Here is a 21,054-nt window from a genome sequence, read left to right as displayed (position 1 = left end):
ATAAATGAATGTACATGTCAGTACTCTGGTACTTTAGCTTAGTCAGCTTACAAGGTTATGATGATTTACCGTGTAGTTTTAGTAGAAACACACATTGTGTTATCGAAACAACAATAGAATTCCTATTTTTAACACATAAAACACTGGTTAACATGAAATTGTAAATTAACCACATTTCCTTAATCAGAATAAACTATTTATCATTCCTTTTTAACCTTCTTGGATTTTAACTGCATTTAACAATAACAATGAAAGGACATTTTAACAGTATTCACACAATATTTATGATTTTACAACCAAAACCATCTTCCAACTGAATGGCTGTATATTTGATCATAAAACTTATTTACAGTGTAAAGAGCACGTGCTTCCACAGTGTAGTAATGCTAATTCAGGCCTAGATAAGGACATGGACCACGTTAGCCATTAGCATCAGCAGCTAGCGTTAGCGCATTAGCTTATTCTAATCATTACATACAATTTGTAGTGACACAAAATGCACCAGAGCAGGTAAAACATTAGGGAAAACATTATGACAAGGTCATGTAACTCCAGATTGTTTTTTTTTTTTTTTTTTTTTTTAGAATGATATCTGGTAAGAATGTCAAGTTCATCTATACATATACATTAGCTTCCGGCTAATAGCCAACATGTTGTACACTCACCGGGATTTTCACATGGAATTTCTCTACAAGTAGTCACTTCTCACAGCTCGCAGGTGTTTGCCAAGGTGTAAAGCTCGCTCTGGTTAGCTCAAGACAACCGTACGGAGCGTGTTTTGAAGTGAAGTGACTGAACGCACATGGAGGCTTAGGTTATTCAAAGCGCAACTGCGCATCCTACTGGACAGTGTGAGTTTTGCACTGAAATGACACAACCTTAGTAGGCCATTGTCTCATATGGGTTACAGCTGCATTAACAACATCCAACTATGCAACTGTGGAGGATTAAAAAAACAATACCTGTTTCAGTGGAGCAGGGGATTTTTAATGCACTGTAGTGTTCTTTGGTTGTGTTTTTTTTTTCCTGTTTTTGTGCATGTTAACAAGGGTTATCTTGTGTGGGAATTCAAAAGTACACTGTAGATTTTAAAGTGAAAAAAAAGAATACACAAGAGGAGAAATCTTGTGGTATCAATGAAAAGAATCACCAGCTACTAAAAAAAGTCACTTTTTTTGTTCTTGCTTTCTGAGAGCAAAGCACAATTGCATTAATAAGTAAAGTTTTTAAACAAACAAATGATAAATTAACAAATGCCTCGTGTTGATGTTTTGTTTTGTTTTTTTTGGAACATATACTGTAGATACATGCAAACATGATTAAGATAACATTCAGAATAGTTCTATCTATTAACCTTCCGGTGTCTGGGTAAGTTGAAGTATAAAGTGTAACTGCTCCACCCAAAATGTGACTAACTTTGTGCTGGTAGGTGTGATTCTGCAGTATTTACACACAGGTATGAGATGAACTATGGAAAGAGAAGACTTGGAACCAAACTGTTGAATTCAATATTATCGTTCCTGTACATCATCGTAGGAGACGAAAAACTCCCTGAAAAACATGGTGGCGCCGACTTGGTAAGAGGAAAACATTATTTTTTGTTTGTGTTAATTCAGTCTATTTATCCCTGAAAGACAGTTCACTGGTCTGAACTTTATGATTTTATCTTATGAGTCTTTAACTGAAGTCAAAGAAAATGTATTTAAAATGTAGAATGTTTCATATAGAAATTTAGCCATTTGTTGTTGATAATTCCAGTAATGTTTTTTTTTGTTTTGATCCTTAATGCACCAGTAGATTTTTATTAAGTTTTCATGAAGTTAAGTTTATATGCTGTAGTGAAGTTCTGGTTTTGTGTTATAAATTATTAAAAAGCTGAGAAAAGTTTCACATCAAGAAGAGTATAATAATAATAATAATAATAATAATAATAATAATAATAATAATAATAATAATAATAATACATCACACTTATATAGCGCTTTTTTGGACATTCAAAGATGCTTCACAAACAAACAAAACAAAAAGAACAGAAAGAAAAAAAGAGGCTCAAGAAAATAGAGATATTAGGCTCCACAAATGAGTCCAGTTTTCTGTTTTGTAAAAGCCTCAGTAGTGAAATAGAATAAAGTCCTATCACACATCCCACATCATATATCATCTGTTTTGGAGTTATTGGACTATTTCCATTGTATAGAACTTTATACTTCCTCTCTGTTCCTCTACTTCTTAGTCAGACATTGGACTTTTCAAAGTTCCTTTTCAGACGACAGTTTTTCATCCTGTTTCTGTCTCACGTTTCTCCAAATGAACTGAACCTTAATGACGTATTCCAACCTGTGAGGGCTGATACCACCCAACATTTTACAAACACTGTCATGAAAAGACACAATTGTTGTTAAATATTGGAGGAGCTTTTCCAACTATTACAGTAGCATTAACTACTTCCTTCCTCACCAGTTTACACTTGAACACTAAATGTACAGTTTGTAAATCTACAGTTTGTGGTGGACGCCTTGACAAACACTTCAACTCTGCTCTTTAACCCTCCAGGGTGATGGAAGCATGAGAAAAGAAAAAAGGTTTTGTTTGAGATTCATCAACCATGAAAACCTGGAGATAGGATTAATAGATAGACAGCTTTATATGTTCATATACAAACCTGCTTTACTCTTTCAACTTCTAAAACAGATCAGACCATGATTAGGAATTTCTTTGTAGTAAATAGTATCGAGTGTTTTCAAATTGTATTCTACTATTTTTGTGTATTATTGGGTCCAATATGTTAAATAAGGTAAGTGCAAAGGAATTATCATATCATGGAGGTGAAATAGTGCTGAAAAATATAGAACAAATGTGGTTAACAGTTTTGATGTGTTCTATAAAGGCAAACTAAAAAGTATGGACAGAGCGCTAAGGGTTAAACACTATCTTCCACTACGAAGCACTAGATCAGTGAGGTCCAATCCACTCATGAAATGACATGTACGATTAAAGCAAGACAACAAAACACAGAAGAACAAGATGAGGTTTAAACAGTTTATTGGAATTAGTATCAAATCAGACCAAATCAGATCAAATCAGACCAAATTAGACCAAATCAGACCAAATCAAATCAGTTTGTTTTAAACTAGACTCTTGAGCTAATCTACAGAAACCCAGCAGAATCCTCCAGGAGTAAACACTTAGTGTGATAGTGGCCAGGAAAAACTTCCTTCTAACAAGGAAGAAAAGCTGGAGCAGAACCAGACTCCTGGAGGATGGTCATCTGCCTTGACCAGCTGGGGTGAAAGAAAGAAAGAAAGAGAGAAAGAATGAAGGACAGAAAGAAAGAAAGAGAGAGAAAGAAAGACAGAAAGAGAGAAAGAAGGAAAGAAAGAAAGAAAGAAGGAAAGAAAGAGACAAAGACAGAAAGACAGAAAGAGAAGGAGAAAGAAAGAGAGAAAGAAAGAAAGAGAAAGAAAGAAAGGAATGAAAGAAAGAGGGAAAGAAAGAAAGAACAAAGGAAAGAAAGAATGAACGAAGAAAGGAATGAAAGACAGAAAGACAGAAAGAAAGAAAGAAAGAAAGAGAGTGAGTGAGTGAAAGAAAAAAGATGGGGGGCCACCCGGGGGTTGGGGGGGGGGGGGGGGAGAGAGAGAAAGAGAGAGACAGGAGAGGAAGAAAGAGAGAAACAGAGAGAGAGGAGAGGGGGAAAGAGAGAGACAGACAGAGGGCAGGGGGGGGCGCTGCTCCATCCCGGGCACTCAGAGCCTCCAGACAGCTGGAGGCGGAAGGCAGGGGGGCGCCGGGGTCCTTGGGAAAGTTGGAGGCAGATGGCGGCGGGCCGCCGGGGTCCTCAGGACAGCCGGAGGCGGAAGGCGGGGGGGCGCCAGGGTCCTCTGGATGTTGTGGGAGTTTCCCGTCAGTCAAAATCAGATGAAGACTATATTCTGACACTCATTTACCGTAACTGAATACTAAGTCCTATTTTAATAGAAGTTAAAAAAACTTAACTATACTTTATACCTAAGTGGTGATCAGATACAGACACTTCTGCATCAAAGATGAGTCGAGATAGTCAGTCTCCAGAGCCTTACATGTGTTTATTCATGAAGCACACAAAGTAAACACACGGGACGGTTCTCCAGAGAAGAGCTGACGTCATTCTGAATTCACAAGCTTTTATGCCCTTTTCCCCATCCTTCTAGAAGGTTCGGGGTGTTTTTCCACTGGCAGAAACCATCCCACGGTTTGTATCACCCCCGGAAGCTCCCCCCATTAAAACCATCTTTGGTCAGGCACATCTGTGCCGTTTACCCTACTTGCTGCATACACACACTAGGTCATTTTTGGTCTTCTTATCAATTGTTTTGTTTTTTTCTTATCACTTGTTTTGTTTCTTTTTTAATTAAGTAATGCAGCTGTGCTGGATGAGTCACTAGATGGTCTGGGCGTACTGCCCAGAAGTTATTTAGCCAGCACCAACCTGGTCCAACATGGTCAACATGATCTGCAGGGTCAGGAGCCGGTCATGGAACTTCAAATCCCAACCAGCAGAGAATCCTTCTATCACAAATTGTTTACAAAAGCTTGAACCTGCAGGATCATCAGCAGGGCCTTCTCCAAAGAGAGTATCTTCTCTACATTATTTACATTATTTTATTTTCTACATTACTCCCCCCTTTGGTCTTTAATTAAGACCAATACTACCGTTTCAGCCACCCTTCAAACATTATTAATTATTATTAATTATTAATTACATTATTATTATCATTATCAAATATTATTAACAATTAAACATGATTACATAAACATCCAATATGCTGTTGTGTAGTTGCCTCATAATACATTCAGTGTATGACTCAGTGTGATAACAAACGTAGTGTAAAAATAACCTTCTTTTTTGCTAATACCCATCAAGTCCTGCAGTGAGGGTCACCTATTAATGGTGTCCCAGCCACTAAATGGTGGCTGAGTACCCCATCAGAGTTATTCCGGGTTTTACTCTACAAATTGAATAACACAGTGGCGGTTGCTACCGGACTCGCTGCTGATCATGTGACATGGAAAGGGAAACCTCCTCTCCATTTTGACATTGGGAAGGTAAAACCCTCACCAGGTGGCAGGTCAGCGTATTCTTATTAACACATTCTGTAAAATTAAAATCAAGTGAAACACACGTGCTCATATATCCGTAGTTTCATGACATGTGAAAGTGATCATTTTGTTTTATGATTATCATTTGTGACATTTGTGACAATAACAAACAGAGTCCATATAACAAATCATGCTTAATCTGTAACCCAGTTAGCAACTTTAAAGTTTGTTGAGAGAAATCTTATCCCTCTGGTTCTGGGCTCATTGCCCTGTTCATGTCCCTAAGAAGGGGCACTTTCCACCCCACCCCTTCACACTGTGGCTTCCAGTCCAGCTGTAGTAACATCTTGGGGCTTGGCTCTGGGCTGACCGAACTGGGCCTGTGTGGTAGTGCTTGGTTGTCAATGTCTCTGCGAGTGTCTTTAAGATGTGTGTACTATTCAAAGGGTTGGGGCAAAAAGCGGAACAGGTGCTCAACATCACCTGAGGTGAGACAGGGGCATGTGGGCAGCAACTTATCAGTTGGGTGAACTGGTGCTGGTTGCTGACTTCCCGAATTTCCAAGTGAGTAGCTCTGGTCCTCCATGACGATCTGCTTCTCTGGGCTGAGCTGTGGCAATGTTGGGGCGGTGATGGGCGTCCACTGGACCAAGTGAAGATCTGACAGTAATGTCGTTGGCTCTGGTGGATTCTCTGGAAACTGGATCCGACGAACAGTGGATTCTTCTTCTTATTACCTCCGCCAAGGAGGTTATGTTTTTGCCAGGGTTTGTTTGTCTGTCTGTTTGTTTGTCTGTCTGTCCGTTAGTGTGCAACATAACTCAAAAAGTTATGGACAGATTTTGATGAAATTTTCAGGGTTTGTTGGAAATGGGATAAGGAAGAAATGATTAAATTTTGGTGGTGATCGGGGGGGGGGGCGCAGACCAGAAAATTTCATCAAAATGTGTCCATAACTTTTTGAGTTATGTTGCACACTAACGGACAGACAAACAAACAGACAGACAGACAAACAAACCCTGGCAAAAACATAACCTCCTTGGCGTGGGGGGGCCCACGGGGGGGGCCACTGATCAGCCTTGGCGGAGGTCTGCGCTCTCCGAGTGCTTCTAGTATTGAGTCTGCTTTCCCCTGATGGGGTGAGTCATGTGACCTATCTTCTTGAGAACAGAGGTTACCAGCACTTGTTCTCTTGTGTATCTAACTGTTCTTTTCCTGTACTTATCTTCATCAGTAGCATTGGTACAGCAGTCAACGTTACCTTTCACAATCAACCTAAACCCTCTGTGCCTTTTATTTCTTCACTGACATTGAGTTTACCCAACCTCTATACGGTTAAGTCCACTTTGTAGTCAGGCTTATACTTGACTCAGAGGAATATTGATTGTAAAAGAATATTGACTTACTCTACTTTAGGCAGGTCAGGGATCTTTTTCAATGAGACAAATGTATCCACAAGGATCTTTCCTGTATCTTGATTGCAGTAGGAGTAGTGAGTAGCACTTGAAAAGGATCTTCCCACCTCGGGCTGGCTCACGTCTTCTTTTTATAACCTTTATCAACACAAGATCTCCCACTACAATTTGTTGGTCTTTCCTGTAATGGAACAGGGGTATCTGGCATATGGTTACTTATCTTAACATCTCTGCTTTGTAGCATCCTTCTCATATAATCCACAAGATCAGAGTCATCCGTCAACTTTGTCTTTGTCTCAAATATTGTTAGTCTATATGGTCTAATATTTCAAAAGGGGTTTTTATATCTTCAGCCAGCAACTGTGATCTTCTTTTAACTACCATGACTTCTGCTAGTGAAGTCACAATTCCTAGTTCCAGCTTAATCATAGTATCCCTTCCCAACTGATTTACCGGGCATTAGGAATATAAGAGGACTGTTGTCTTGCAACATTCACCTTCTGGGTCTCGTATCCATATTGGTAATGATTCCTTGATTCTGGTAATTAGTCCGCTAGCTGTTCTAATGTTAGTTGAATGTTTTCCTGTCTTTACGTCAGGTAGATGTTTCTTACAAACTGTTCTACAAGCTCCTGAATCACACAGAAAGGTCACATCTCTACCGTTTAGTTGTATGATAATTGTAGGTCTGTCTTTGTCCATATCTTTTGCAAATTCAATTGCGGTATGTCATCAGTCTCATATAAGTGGTCGTACTCATGTGATTATGGTCCATCAGGGTGGAATTTTCTCATTCTATACATTTGTAATTCTCCTTCAGTATGGGGATCCATTTCCACATCTAGTCATGCTTTTGGTTCCTGATAGTCACGTGCGAAATGACCTGGCTTGCCATATTTCCAACAATTGTCATTTCTCCTATATCCACCTCTTCCTAATCCTTCTCTTCCTCTAACATAAGTTCAGTCTTTCTGGATCCCTTTTCCTTCTGACTTAACACTTTTTCTGCATGCTCAACATAGGTTGTGTGATCACTAATATTGGCAGTGGGGAAACTTATGGAATGCTTAGCTACCCATTGTCGTATTCCCTCATGTGATCCTGCATGTACACTGAAAAAATGACTTTGTGGTGTAGTAATATTTACTAGGTTGACTGTCACAATTTTAACTTTCTATTTGAAAGTATCTGTGAGAACTGGAATTTTTAAAGTAAATCCTATATATGCCATCCATGTAATAAGTAAACTGCGCGGGAAGAGTAAGTTTTATTATGTATTTTCACACAATATTCAAAGGTTTCATAGTACAAAAGTATTTTGAAATTACCTTTAAAAGCCATTGATTTTAGGTGAGATTTTTCAGTTTGAAGCAGTCAGAGTCTAAGTAAAACTTACAAAGAAGGAGAGAGTAAAATTCAATGACCATATTAATAATCAACAGTAAACTACCTGAGGTTTGCGAGTAAAATAAACTCATACCCGCAAGTAAAGTTTACTTGACGATCGCCCCTGTAGAATTTACTTGTAAAATGTAAGTGCAAAAACTTTCCTAAGTTTTCTTAAGTAAATATTACTCCAATTTTTTTTCGGTGTAGAGCATTCTTCAGTTGTCAGTAAACACCATTATCTTCCCCGTCATCATTGAGTTCACTATGAATTTTGAACACTTTCTCCATTCTCATTCTATAATCCTCAAAAGGTTCTCCATCCTTCTGCTGTTAGATTCTGTAATGAGGCTATCTGTATCATACTCCCTTTGGCCTCTAATGCCGTTTTCTGCATCAATTCATTGCTTCTCAAACTTTTCTCCGTATCCCTCTTCTGTCTCTCCTCATTTAGCTGCATTTTACTTCTGGCTTCTATTACTGTCATTTCCTGTCCTATCTTCTGGTGCTGGCATGCAATGTTTGTGCATTTTATCTGACTAATCACCATTCCCTCTCCATGGCAGCCCATGCTGAGAGGATATCCTTGCTAGTACTTTACTCACTAGCTCACCTACAATGAGATCAGTCGTTAACACATCATCATGACCCTTTTTTTTTTTTTTTTTTGGTACTGTATTTGCCAAATTCATCCGTAGTCAATTATACCTTTGTTAGCAGCTAGTGTAGCCACGGCCATTGCACAACCATCTAGTGGGTGCAACCATGTGGTTAGTATAGTGTCGATATAGTATAGTGTCCCCCCTTGCTAACCCATGAAGGGTTAGCACCACCCACAGGTAAGAGCTAATTCTACACAAAAGGGAGGTGACAGTCCCATAAGAGCATGTCCGGAATCTCAAACGCTGCACATGGACTCTCCTTGACCCTGGATGTCATGAGCATCAACTGGGATGTGTGTCTCATCTTTGCTGTGGGCTTCCTTCACCTGTTGAAACACAAGCCTGTGGATTTGAGTTAATGCTCTTAAATAATCTCCCAATTCCTTCTTGAACTGTGGTAACCCAGGATCCTCATAAATTGGTCTACAGTGGGGTAGGAGCATCAATCTGCTTAAGAGCATTTCATGCAAGGTTAGTCATGTTAATCTGTTAGTCTGTTAGCACAGCGTCATTAAAGCAATAGGCAAAGCATCTACCCATGTTAGCTTGTTATTGCTATCAGGTATTATTTTAGCTATTTTGGTCTTTATCATGCCATTAGCTCGTTTTACTAACCCCTAGGATTGGGGGTGATACACACATCCATATTTCTGTTTGATGCCCAGTCTGATGAACATTTCCTTTAACACCTGAGCTACAAAAGCTGGGCCATTATCTGATGAAATTATGTATGACATGCCAAATCTGGGACCTTATGTTTGTTATTGGACCACAATATTCTCCTTCTAGTATTGGTCCCTGTATAGCCTGCTCTGTAATGCTGAAAGTACGGACTCTGAACCCAAATGCAGAACTTGGAGACAGATATAAAAGTTCACAGTTTATTAGTCACTGATAGTACTAACAGGTAAGTAATGAGAATAATTAACAATAGCTTGAGGACAGTGGTTGGGGAGATCCTCTTCGGATTCGTCCCCCGGACTGAGGACGTGAACCCTCTGTACGGCTCAGAGTTTTGAGTCGATATCCCGACTAGGGAAAAGCAGAGGGAGGTCAGTGACGGAAACAGGTCATACACGGGTAAGCTATCAGCCAGGCAACAGGACATAAGGGATAGACAAAGCTCACGTACCATAAAGTCAGGCAAGGCGGTCAAAACCAGGAAGGCAGATGGAGGCAGACAAAACCGACAGGGAGCAGGCAAACAGGCAAAAAACGAGATGGCAAAACAGGTCCAAAAACAGGAAGGTAGACAAACAGACAGGATCAGAACGCTGGTAAGTATCTACGAGAGAATACAAACTGGCGACTGACCTGGGGAAAGGACAGGACTTAAATACACAAAAGGGAGGGAAGACAACGAGACACAGGTGGCACAAATCAGGGCGGAGTCAGGTAATCAGGGAAAAGGTGAACACGATCAAGGAAGGGAAGTAAAGACGACAGACAAGACACATGAGGGAAAATTAACAAAATAAAACAGGAAGTGACAGACAAACATGAAAGACAGACTAAACCAGACTAATGTCTGGTGGCAGGCTTGACATGCTCTGTAGCTTCCTTAGCTGCTTCATCAGCTAGGCTATTTCCTATGGCTATTAATGTGCTATTATTTTGATGTGCTGCACATTTAACTATAGCTACCTCTTTAGGTAATTGCATGGCTTGAATTAGTTCTATCACTGCCTGTTCATGTGTCACTAGTGTGTCATCTGCACGAACAAATCCTTGCTGTCTCCAAATACTAGCATTAACATGACAGACTCCATACGCATAGCTGGAGTCCGTATAGATAGTAACCTTTTTTTTTGTTTTGTTTTGTTTTGTTTTTCCTGCTGCTAACTTACATACTGCAGTGAGAACTTTTCTTTCTGCTAGTTGGGCAGAGCATGGCTGATCAAGGCATACAGATTGTAGAGTCAAATCAGATGGAATTGCATGGCCATACAATCTTTCACGAACTTGCATAAAAACTTCTGTCTCTTTTAGACAATCATGAGCCTGTCCTTCACTCGGTAACACCATTCTAGGGGCTGGATTTATGGAGGTGCACCGTCGTATTGTTAAATCTGGACCTAATAATAAGATTTCATTGCCTGTTCTTCTAGCTTGTGTGATCACAAACCGTGGGTTTGTGAGCATGGCATGTAACTGATGAGACGTGTACAGGATAATAGGATGTCCCATAGTTACTACTGATGTCTTTTTGTAGGCTAAGGCGGCTGCAGCTAAACCTTGATAACAAGGTGGCAGTCCATCTTCCACATGATCAAATTTTGTGCTATAAAGGCTGTGGGTTGTTTTTCTTATTGAACTCTCTTGCTTTAACACTGCACATGCATACCCTTTTCTTTCAGTTACATAAAGATGAAATGGTTAACTATAGTCGGGATTGACTAAAGCTAGAGCTGTTTGCATATCTTTCTTGAGGAGCTGAAACACTCCTTCTGCCTCATCAGTCCATTGTAATTGAGCAGAACGGTTTGTCTGTCCAGCTGCTCGTATCAGAGCTCTTAATGGAGTTGTTTCAATGGCATAGTCACCATCCAGGGGCAGCCTGTCATACCTAAAAATGACAACATATCACCTACTGTCTGTGGTTTTGGTGCCTTGCTTATGGCTTCCAGCTGTGAGGGAGCTATAAGCCTTTTGTCCTCACTTAGCTGCCTGTCCATATACTCCACAGACTTTTGGAAAAACTGTAATTTATTTATTTATTTATTTATTTTCTTTTTTGCTCACCTTTTGTCCTCCTTCTGCCAAGGCTTTTAGGACTGTAATTGAGTCTTTTTCACATTGTTCTTTACTGTTTGAACAGATTAAGATGTCATCTACATATATCAAAAGTAGTTGATTGTATGTCTAGATGAGCAAGGTCATTTGCCAGCACTCGATTAAAAATGGATGGAGAGTGCACAAAACCTTGTGGGAGGCGTGTGTACGTGTATTGCTCTCTTTCAAAGGTGAAACCAAACAGGTACTAAAACTGAGGATGTACTGGTACACTGAAAAAGCAGAGCCCAAGTCTATTACCGTATAATATTTTGAGTCTGGTAGTATGTTAGACATCTGGGCATGTGGGTCTAGTACCACTGGTGTGTCTTCGGCTACTATGGTATTAATTGCTCTTAAGTCAAGTACTAATCTATAATCATCAACATTTATTTTTCATATTGGAAAAATCGGAGTGTTACAAATACTTTGAGTTTTTACTAGAACTCCTGCTTCCACTAGTCCTTGTATGATTGGCCTTATGCCACTTATTGCTTCTGGTTTGAGTGAATAGTGTTTCTGATCAGGTAATTTTACTCCTGGTCTCACTTGGAACTGTAGTGGTTCTGCTGATTTTACTAGACCTACATTTGTTTTATGTGCTGACCATACATGTGGTGGAACCTGTTTTAGTAAGGCTTTACGTTCTTTAGCTACCATCATTTGTCTTATAATTTCTCTAGATAACATTACTTTTTCGCAATGCATGTATGTAATGTTTTACAAGACGGATTACTGAGGAAAGTTCATCTGGGGATGCACTAATATGTTGGCATTCAGTAGGAGTCCATTCTTTTATCTGTCCTGCTTTTTCCATCATTGGTCCAAAGTCATGTGACTCATAGTTTTCTTCTATGGCCAGAATGACATGGGGTGTAGAATTTGAGACTTGAAACCAGTCTTTTATTTCTTCTGGAAGTTTTACAGCTGCAGTGACTCCTTGTGGTTCTATTATGCCTCGTGAGTCTGGTCTTTGTCATATATTAGAGTGCAGTGTAGTGGATGGACTGGTTCTTGAGCTTTTTCATAATGAGTCAGGTGTAGTCAGTTTTAGCCAGTAGACCAATGCTTCTTCTGTCTTTCTCTCCTCAGGCTGGAATTCTGGAGACGCTGTTCCTGGCATCATAGGCATAGCATCTAGGTTATCATCAGGAAAGTCAAAATAAATGCCATCTGGGGAACACATAATTTTGGCTTTTATCAAGCACAATAAATCTCTCTCCACTAAGTTAATTGGAGTGTCAGCTGAGTATCCAGGTACCAGAAGCTTGGGTACCTGTCCATGGGTTGGTTGGTCAGTCTCTCTGCATATGTCCAATTAACCCCTTAGCCCCTGCATTGGAGCTGTTGACACATTTTTAATGTCATCGCTAGGCCCCCCTTGAGGCTGCTGCGGCTGTTGCTGTTGTTGTTGAGGTGCTCGTTGATACTGAATTAACGGGGGTTTCCTCCATCTCCCTCGCTGTGGAGGCCCTCCATTTAGAATTGGGCATCCCTTTCCAAACGGTGGATAATTGGCGTTTCCCCCTGAGTTAAGATGTACATGGACTGGAGGAGTCTGCAGGGTCTGGCACTTGGACTGGTGGCTGTGCTGGTGAATAAGCAGTTGGAACAGCTGATTACTATTGCTGAGATTGAAGCGGAGTTATTGTAGCTGTAAACACTGGAGCTTATGTCACACTTGTCTCAGTTCTTCCTTCAGGTGTTGTTTCAGGCTTAGATTCAGATGCAGCTACAATCACTGACGCTCGAGGTTTGGCTTTTTTTTTTTTTCTCAGTCCTTTTCCTGTGTGGATAGTTCTCCCACCTGCAGCTGGGCCATAGCTTGTTATCCAACACTCTACCCTGCTCCTTCATGGCTCGTTCCCCAGCTCCGCATGCCTCCACGCGGTGACGACTCTGATGTGATAACCTTTGGCTTTCTTGGCCATTTTCCCAGTTGTTCCCAGAACTGTTTCTGCTTCATCTCTCACTGGAGTAATCTGTGGCATGTATCTGTCTCTGAAGACATTCCCTTTTTTCTCTGTCTCTGTGCGTCCACAATCTATGCCTTCTGGTAGTGAGAAATACTTTTCCTCCTCTCCGTCTTGCAGTTACTGTCTATATTTGGTGGCAGTGGAGAATGCTGTTCCCCCGTGAGTGTGTGATTTAATTCTTTCAAGAATTTCTTTTTTTTTTTTTATAAAGTCCCTTTGAGGGTTTATGCCTTAGCTACTTCATAAAAGTTTCTTTTTACCGCATCGTTCTGGAGACTTTTATCTTTCTTCTAACATTTCCTTTTTCTCCTTTCTTCACTTCAGATTTGGATTTCTCATCTAACAAGTGTTTTGTGTGTCCTGGTGTTTTTCCTGAACTTTTTCCTTCTGTCTCCACTGATTTACTCTGTTCTGTATGTGGTTGCTTGTTTTCTTCTATTTTTAACGCTAACATTCCTGTCACTCTCCCCCCGACATCCCCAACAGGATAGATTCCTGCCTTCTCATTATTATGAATATTGTAAGGAGGAGGGTCTCCAACATTTGCTTTTGTATCCCCTCTGAATGAAAATACTGCAGGATTTCTCTGTGTTCTGCATTCTTCAGTTTTGTCTTTAAATGTTTGTTATCATTCTTTTTATCTCTGTCTCTTAACTCCTCCTCCACTCTTTTACAATCATTTGGATCAAAGGCCCCATGCTCGGGCCATTGTGTGTGCATCCAGCAGTCATTCTATTCCACTTACGCATGCATTTCTAGATTTTCCTTCTTTTTTTTTTATTAGGTTGGATTGCGCAGCATAATTATTTCTGCTGGTTTTAATTCATCAGTTTGTTTACTCAGGATAAGCCCCTTTTTTTTTTTGGTCAGGCACATCTATGCCGTTTACCCTACTTGCTGCATACACACACTAGGTCATTTTTGGTCTTCTTATCAATTGTTTTGTTTTTTTTCTTATCACTTGTTTTGTTTCTTTTCTAATTAAGTAATGCAGCTGTGCTGGATGAGTCACTAGATGGTCTGGGTGTACTGCCCAGAAGTTATTAAGCCAGCACCAACCTGGTCCAACATGGTCAACATGGTCTGCAGGGTCAGGAGCCGGTCACGGAACTTCATATCACAACCAGCAGAGAATCCTTCTATCACAAACTGTTTACAAAAGCTTGAACCTGCAGGATCATCAGCAGGGCCTTCTCCAAACAGAGTATCTTCTCTACATTATTTACATTATTTTATTTTCTACAGGGACAGCCGGAGGCGGAAGGCGGGGGGGCGCCGGGGTCCTCGAGACAGCCGGAGGCTGGGGGTAGGGGGCCGCTGGGGGCCTTGGTACAGCCAGAGGCTGAAAGCGGGGGTCCGCCGCTCTGCTTCGGAGATACTCCTGGTACTTGCGGCTGGAGCGCAGGCACCGCAGAAAAGACCGTATTGGTCTTGGGATGCGGCTCTGCGCTGGACAGCCGGAGGCAGGGGTCTCCTCAGGAATGGGTGACAAAGCCTGAGGCCAACGAAGCAGGGGCCGGGTCCAACCTCGCAGGGTCTGGAAAATACAAAAATCAAGTCAGTATTCAACCTTTTCAAACTTTTTCATGCAAATGACTCATTCTGACATTCAACTCCTGTCATTTGGATGTGCTTTGTTTCAGGCCAGGGTGATGTGTTTGCTTTGAGCTCTTCAAAACACTCTCAATAATTCAGCTCATCCATATTTTTTATCTGGCCTGTTGTACTGCTGCACAGTTAGAGGAAAAGGCTTTTGGAATAAAGAACTTGTACACAAAAAATTTTATGTGGAACAACAGAACTTTCAGAGGCACATCGCACCGAGACACAAGTCCACAAATCCAGCAAGAGACAAACACCAGGAACTACAATTCCTTCAGGAAATGTGGGCGTCGAGTTTTATCGAAAACTTGTCACACTATTTACTGAATCCCTATTTTTAGCAGTTGTACTTTCTTTTGAGTATTATTTAGATAAATTCAGTGATTTTGGCTGATTTTTGCTTTGGTGTTTGTCTCAGTTTCATGTAAAATTATTTCTTTTTCTAAATATACCTCAGATTTTATTCAATATCAGTCTGATGTTGAGGTTTATTAAATAATATGACAAGGTTTACATCAGTTTTTCATCACTTTTACTCCTGTTTTAAGTGTTGTTGAAATAAATTGATTAATTTACTTCAGTTTTTCTTAATATCAGTCTTAGTTTTATCTCAAACTTGTCCGATTATTTAATAAATCTCCATTTTTTTAAATTTTTTAATTTTTTTTTTATCAGTTTTACTTTTCTTTATAGTATTATTTAGGTAAATTTAGTAATTTCATATGGAGGTTGATGGGCAGTTTTAGTAATCAGAGTAGCAAACCTATAATTTTAAATAACCCTATGCACATCTGATGGGTAGTTGTAGTAATTACTAAAAAAAAAAAAATTAATAAAAAGTTACTAAAACTACTCATCAGACCTGCATATTGGTATTTAAAACTATAGGTACCCTTCTATGATCTTCATATTTACTGATTAAGTAAACAAACAGATATTAGCATGTTTTCTGCGGACCGGTTTGGTAATCTGATCCAGTCTGACACAGGTTTCCATTAGTTTTTCCTGTTTTAATCCTGCTCTAAGTGTTATCTAGATGAAATGACTAGTATAAAAGGACTTTTTTTCTTACCTTTGCCATGGCGGCAAACTTCCTCCCGGTCGGTCCGGGTCCGGGTCCGGGTCCTGGTTCTAGTCCGCTGTCTGGTCCTAGTCCTAGTCCTGGTCCTGGTCCTGATCCTGGTGGCGAAGTTTTCCGTCTGTGGCTCCTTTGTCGGTGTTTTTTTAAGTTTTGAGTTCGTTAGCTTAGTTAACTACACTGCTACACTGCTACTACTACTGCTAGCTCTCATGGAAAAGGGAAGAATAATAACCGTCCACTCTATATATTCTGTCCAGTAACCTGGCAACGGGGATGCACGCGCATGTTTCAAATGCTGGTTGTGTGTGTGTGTGTGTGTGTGTGTTTGGGGGGGGCTCGGTCGGTTTCCGTCCTCCTTATAATACTATGAGGGTATGGGCCGGTGTGGACCTAATGCGGGGCTCACCAACCCGGTGCACGCGGGCGCCAGGTCAACCACAGGGGCCACGCGAGTCTGCAGGCCTGTTCTAAAAATAGAACTAGTCCAGATGTCTCCAACACGTTGCTCGTGATCTACCGGTGGTTCACCAAGGGTCAATAATATAAGAACACAAAGCTGATTGGTCATTTGGTTGAACAGGTCTAAATTTACACCCAATCCAAATTACAAGTGTGCCCCCCCCCCCCCCGAGATGAAATGGTCAACTAGCTGTCAATCAAACTTTAGCTGGTTTGCCGTCTGACACTGGAGAGGGGCGGGGCCCAGGAGGAGCCAGATGTCAGACAGGAAGTGGGTGATGAGGCACAGACTTCTGGAGCCTATTTCACAAAACTAGGAGAAGGGATTAAGCCAGGATATGTTGGTTATCCTGGCTCAACTTATCCATGATCCTGTTTCACAAAAGCAGGATAGGGGAAAGCAGGAAATGTTTTGATACAAGTTACCATGGAGATTTATTCTGTGGAGCTAGTCTGCTCCAGACCAGGCTAAACTCCAGGATTTATTTCATCTCATCCCTCATCTCAGTCAACAGTCACCACAAATGGAAACCAATAGTTATTTCACTGCCCATTACACAATGGAATCACAGGAACTAGACCCACTGTCAGTATACAAACATTTGGGATTATTCATTTCAATAATTTGACATAAATGATTTTAGATGATTTTGCAATCATTACATCAGTTCAGTTCAATTGTGTTCATTCAGACATTTCAAACATCATACATTTATGCAGATACAATGTTTACAAACTGAAGAGTCTGTAAAGGAATAGGTTGAAGCCTAAGTTTATTCTGCCGACCCCCCCCATTCATATCACCAAACAAAAAACAAAATGAAATAAAATAAATACCAATGCCTTTAGTTTAGTAACAATAGAAACAACAAAAAACATACATACAGTAAATAACAAACATCAAAACCAACCAAATCAATTTAAACTGAATAACAAAAAAACCCACAAATTCCTCTGCCCCTGCAGGACATATTTAACTGAAATCATGCATGTGAACTCAAATAATTGAACACATATTGGTCCCTGACCAGCTGACCACTGCGGTCATCAGGGAAGACGGCAGGATTGTCCCAGTCCATGTGTGATGCACTTTTTTTTTGGAGGGGGGTTGGCTCTCTAACTCTCCTTCCTCAGGCCACTTTGTGGAGGACAGTACAGGCCACAGTGATGTCACATGACCTCAAAGGGCTGACCCTTAAGTGGTGCAGACAGTGAAAGCGTTCCTTCAGGAGGTCAAAGGTCGTTTGGATCCTGCTCCTTGTCCTGGCATGGGCATGACTGTAGGTCTGCTGTGGTTCCTGGGGGTCTGTGTATGGTGTCAGGAGAAAAGGCTGGTAGGTAGACCCCCTGTCCCCCACAAACACACCAGACAATTCACCTGTCAACACAAAACCTCAGCATCACAACCTCAGAAATACAGACACATTCTGGACACAGATCTGATGGAAACAGTGGTTCTAAACAGAGGTTGTGTGGTTCACCTTGTGATCCACGCTGACAGATTCCAGAGGTCCGATAGACTCAGGAGTCATGGACCGAGCCAGAACCAGAACCAGACCACTGAGACACAACACTGATGAGACAGTCAGCATGGACCATCTGAAATGATCAGATGAAGAATATTAAACCAAACACTGAACAGTGTTCATTAACCCATAAAGGCCCAGAACTACTTTAGTGTCAGTTCACAAATGAATTTACTCTGTATCTAACCTTTCTCAAGCGATTTATCTCCATTTATTATAATATCTTCTGTAGTTTGTATTTTATCAGTATAAATCAGATATTTTCCTATATTTAATTCTCTGATCATGTAGATGTTCATTAAAGCTCAGATTAAAGTTGATGGTTCTTCTATCAGAAACAGATCAAACTGAATAAACTGTGTCTTTTTCAGTTCAATCTGTCATTAACTGAACATAAACCCAGTGTGTCCATCCACTGGCATTGATCCAACTCCATGGGTTTTACTGGTGAATCAATGTTGGAGAAGATGACGGTGTTTCTATGTTCACTACGGAGCCTCTGAACGTCCAAATGGGTCATATCTGATGACCATGAAAAGATGAAGAACTACATTTTACACCAATTATTGACATGGATTAATAGGATTAGTGGATCAACAGGGATTAAACAGTTTAGATCAGTAGATGGTTTTGGTTGGTGATGGATGTTTGGGTTTTTATGGGTGAATTGACAATATCAGAAAGTCATGAATCATGATAAAATAAGTTTATTTATCCCAAAGGTAAATTGACTGAAGTCAGTGAGCTCATCTATTTATCAGTTATTCAGTCTGATGCAGTTACATTTACACAGTTTCACTCACATCTACAGTCAGTTTCACTTACAATTTCACAACTACGTTTTCACAGATGTTCATTAACTCTTTGGGTTGTAATTGTGATGGTTTCAGTGGGACAGTCAGTGTGTGTTTGTGCACTACTTATTCATTCAGGTGGTCTGTAGTCCTTTACCGCTGTCTCTGGTTGTTTTTGTAACTGTGGTGGTGTTGTCTTGCTGCTCTAGTTGCCATGGGGAATCGGTGAATCTGTGATTGATGTCGGGGTGTATTGAGGAAGCCTGGTGCGCGCACTTATCCAGGGTGAGTTCCACCTGCTGATGAATCCATGTCCGTTCATCCTGGCTCAGTCTTTGTGAAACCGATTAAGCCTGGACCCCCTTGTTTTGGATTGGTTGAACGTGGTTTAGTCAGTTATCCTGGATGAAGGAATCCTAGTTTTGTGAAACAGGCCCCTGGTCTATGTATATACTGCATATATAGGATTAAAATAATAAATGAAAAATAGAAAGAGTTAAAATACACTATATTGCCAAAAGTATTGTCTCCTCCATCCCAATCCTCAGAATCAGGTGTTCCAGTCCCTTCCATGTCCACAGGTGTATTAAATCCAGCCCTAGGCATGCAGACTGCTTTTACAAACATTTGTGACAGAATGGGTCTCTCTCAGGAGCTCAGTGAATTCCAGCGTGGAACTGTGATAGGATGCCACCTGTGACACAAATCCAGTGGTGAAATTTCCTGGCTCCTAAATATTCCACAGTCAGCTGTCAGCTGGATTATAAGAAAGTGGAAGTGTTTGGGAACGACGGCAACTCAGCCATGAAGTGGTAGGCCACGGAAACTGACGGAGCGGGGTCAGCGGATGCTGAGGCGCAGAGTGCGAAGAGGTGGACGACTTTCTGCAGAGTCAGTGGTACAGACCTCCAAACTTCATGTGTCCTTCAGATTAGCTCCAGAACAGTGCACACAGAGCTTCATGGAATGGGTTTCTGTGGCCGAGCGGCCGCATCCAAGCCATACATCAGCAAGTGCAATGCAAAGCGGTGGATGCAGTGGTGTAAAGCACGCCGCCACTGGACTGTAGAGCAGGGGAGGAGCCTTCTCTGGAGGGACCAATCGCGCTTCTCCATCTGGCAATCTGATGGACGGGTCTGGGTTTGGCGGTCGCCAGGAGAACGATACTTGTGGGAGCGCATTGTGCCGAGTGTAAAGTTTGGTGGAGGGGGGGTTATGGTGTGGGGTTGTTTTTCAGGAGCTGGGCTGGGCCCCTTAGTTCCAGTGAGAGGAACTGGGAATGCTTCAGCAGACCAAGACATTTGGGACAATTCCATGCTCCCAACTTTGTGGGAACAGTTTGGAGCCGGCCCCTTCCTCTTCCAACATGACTGTGCACCAGTGCACAAAGCAAGGTCCATTTGGACATGGAGGACAGAGTCTGGTGTGGATGAACTGGACTGGCCTGCACACAGTCCTGACCTCAACCCCATAGAACACCTTTGGATGAATTAGAGCGCAGACTGAGAGCCAGGCCTTCTGTCCAACATCAGTGTGGGACCTCACAAATGCGCTTCTGGAAGAACGCTCCAAAATTCCCATGAACACACTCCTGAACCTTGTGGACAGCCTTCCCAGAAGAGCTGAAGCTGTTAGAGCTGCAAAGGGTGGACCCACGTCAGACTGAACCCATAGACTAGGAATGAGATGGACCTGAAATTCATATGGGAGTCAAGGCAGGTGAGTGAATACTTTTGGCAATATAGTGTAGAATACTGCCATACTACTACCAAACTACCCTAAAATCCTTTAAATAAAATAATAAAACTAGAAGCACTCGGAGAGCGCAGACCTCTGCCAAGGCTGATCAGTGGCCTCCCCCGTGGGCCCCCCCACCCCCGATCACCACCAAAATGTAATCATTTCTTCCTTATCCCATTTCCAACAAACCCTGAAAATTTCATCCAAATCTGTCCATAACTTTTTGAGTTATGTTGCACACTAACGGACAGACAAACAAACAGACAGACAAACAAACAAACAAACAAACAAACAAACAAACCCTGGCAAAAACATAACCTCCTTGGCGGAGGTAACAAACAAACCAACTTGTATGTACAGTATTGCACAACAGCAGCAGTTAAAGGTGGTGGTGCAAAAGTTTATGTGCAGCAGAAACAGGACTAACAACAATTCATCGGTGGAAATAAAGTTACAAGTGACTGTTTAATGTAGCAGCATCAGGGCAGGTTATTAAAGTGGTCAATAATGAAATCCATCAGCTCTACTTAAGGAAGCTTTTGACATATAATGCCAAACTCTT

The 21,054-nt window shown here is 41.2% G+C and overlaps 1 long non-coding RNA gene across 1 annotated transcript; it reads right to left on the bottom strand.

Annotated features, from left to right (window-relative positions):
• Positions 1-16,866: 16,866 nt before the first annotated feature.
• On the bottom strand, positions 16,867-18,058 carry LOC115410536 (uncharacterized). The gene is made up of 2 exons (XR_003934105.1): positions 17,914-18,058; positions 16,867-17,810 (listed from the first exon to the last, which is right to left on the bottom strand). It is a non-coding gene; the product is annotated as an uncharacterized LOC115410536 (long non-coding RNA).
• Positions 18,059-21,054: the final 2,996 nt, after the last annotated feature.

The sequence above is a fragment of the Sphaeramia orbicularis genome, chromosome 19 (assembly GCF_902148855.1).
Source record: "Sphaeramia orbicularis chromosome 19, fSphaOr1.1, whole genome shotgun sequence".
NCBI lineage: Eukaryota > Metazoa > Chordata > Actinopteri > Kurtiformes > Apogonidae > Sphaeramia > Sphaeramia orbicularis.
The sequence above is the reverse complement of the archived record's forward strand: the minus strand, read 5'-3'. Positions and strand labels throughout refer to the sequence as shown.